Source organism: Octopus bimaculoides, chromosome 13 (genome assembly GCF_001194135.2).
Source record: "Octopus bimaculoides isolate UCB-OBI-ISO-001 chromosome 13, ASM119413v2, whole genome shotgun sequence".
Taxonomy (NCBI): Eukaryota; Metazoa; Mollusca; class Cephalopoda; order Octopoda; family Octopodidae; genus Octopus; species Octopus bimaculoides.
The window spans coordinates 38,461,463-38,463,500 of NC_068993.1; the positions used below are offsets into that span (position 1 = coordinate 38,461,463).

Sequence of the window (2,038 nt, forward strand, 5' to 3'; positions counted from 1 at the left end):
ATATATACACTCACACATATAAATATTTATATATATATACACACACACAGTACACATACATGTGCATTCATGTCTGATTGGATGGATTCATGTACACACTCATTGTCATCATCATTATCATTGTCAGCATCTCCAGAAATATAAACTTGTTATTGATATAATAAAATCTATTGCTATATTCATCTAACACTACTCTGGCTGCTTACACAACAAATCTGTTTGTTTGTCTCTATCCATACCATATGTTTGCATATTTATATCTGTCAATCTTTTGTTCATCTATCTATCTATCTATCTATCTATCTAACTGTCTGTTTGTTTGTTTGTCTGTCTATCTATCTATCTATCTATCTATCTATCAATTTATCAACCTAACTATCTATCTACTTGTCTGTCTGTCTATCTGTTTATCTATTTGTGTATTGATCTATCTAGCTAGCTATTTATATATATGAATTGTCTCCCTCTCTCTATTGTTATCCATCCATTTATCCTTCAATCCATCCATCCATCCAGTTGCCTGTGTGTCTTTTTCTCCTGTCTGTTTGTGTGTCTCTTTCTGTCTGTCTGTTTGTGTGTCGGTCTCTCTGTTTTTCTGTTTGTCTGTCTGTCTATCTGTCTGTCTTTACAACAGACCAGAACAGTCAGTCCAGCCCATCTCTCTTTTTGTCTGTCAACCTGTCAGCTCGTCAGCCTGTCAGCCTGTCGGTTGGTATGTCTGTCCCACTAACCATCAGATTCTCTGTCTGCTTGCCTGTCCGCCTGCCTGCCTGCCTCCCACCGACCAGCAAGCCAGTAAGCAAACCAGCTTGCCATATCTATCCCAGTATGTCTATGTGCGATAAACTGATAAACACAAGAGATCGAGTGCAGTGGAGAGCAAGCAGCGGAGTGCAGCGGAGTGATGCAAAACACTGCAGCTGAAAAAGAGCGGTACTGGAGCAGTTCAGAGATGCGGGTGCATAAAGAACACAAATAACAACAACAACAACATCATCATCATCATCATCATCAACAACAAACAAAACATGAAAAAATACTCCAAGAAAGCAAAGATGCGTGAAAAGAGTTAATCACTCACTGGACCCAACTTCGGTAGCGCCACTATCCAGCTGACGGGAGGAATATAGAATCCAGCAAGTTTAAGCTTCGTCTTTTAGTGTGAAGTAGGATTCCTTGTTTATTCCGATCTTGGTCAAGTGGTGGAGGGAGTGGGTAGGGGGTAGTGCCATGTTAGATGACACCGCTCTGATCTTTATATGCTTTCCTTACCGTTTTGTTGCTGTTGTTGTTGTTGTTGTTGTTGGTATGTTGCTTTTATTGTTACTGTTGTTGTTTGTCGTTGTTCTCGTTATTGTTGTTGCGATTATTTTTATTGTTATTGATCGTTGTTGTTTTGTGATTATTGTTGTTGTTGCTACTCATATTGTTGATGTTGATGTTATTATTATTATTATTATTATTATTATTATTTATATCATCATTATTGTTGTTGTTGGTGGTGGTGGTGATGGTGGTGTTGTTGTTATTCTTTTTATTGTTGCAGTTGTTGTTGTTGTTATCGATCGTCATTGTTTCGTGACTATGGTAGTTGTTGTTGATGATGCACTGATTCTTGCAGCTGTTGTTGTTGTTGTTGTTGTTGTTGTTATGGTGGTGGTGGTGGTATTAATGGATTTTGTGGGAGCATGTGCATGTTTAAGTGTAGTTCTATGTGTGTGCATATGTTTGTGTGTATGTGTGCATGTGTGTTTTTATGTATTTGTGCATGTGTATGTGTGTGTGTGTGTGAGTGTAAATATTTTGGTTTGTTTTTCTGTATTGTCCAAAATGTGGTTTAAAATTCTTTACTGACCACTACAGAAACCTTTTTTACTCCCATTCGGTCTGTCCATTTGACCATCTGTCTGTTTCTCTCTCTCTTTCATTCACTCTTTCTCTTTTTTTCCCATATATATGTATGTACATATACATACATATATATGTGTATATATATATATATATATATATATATATATATATATACATATATATGTGT

General features: G+C 36.8%; 1 protein-coding gene across 1 annotated transcript in view; it reads right to left on the bottom strand.

Moving 5' to 3' along the window:
* The window catches only part of LOC106869449 (transcription factor SOX-5), a 681,185-nt gene extending 679,326 nt beyond the window's left edge, over positions 1-1,859 (bottom strand). The window contains exon 1 of the mRNA XM_052972434.1: positions 1,082-1,859. The gene's annotated coding sequence lies outside the window, so the exon portion shown is untranslated. The remainder of the gene's footprint in view (positions 1-1,081) is intronic.
* Positions 1,860-2,038: the final 179 nt, after the last annotated feature.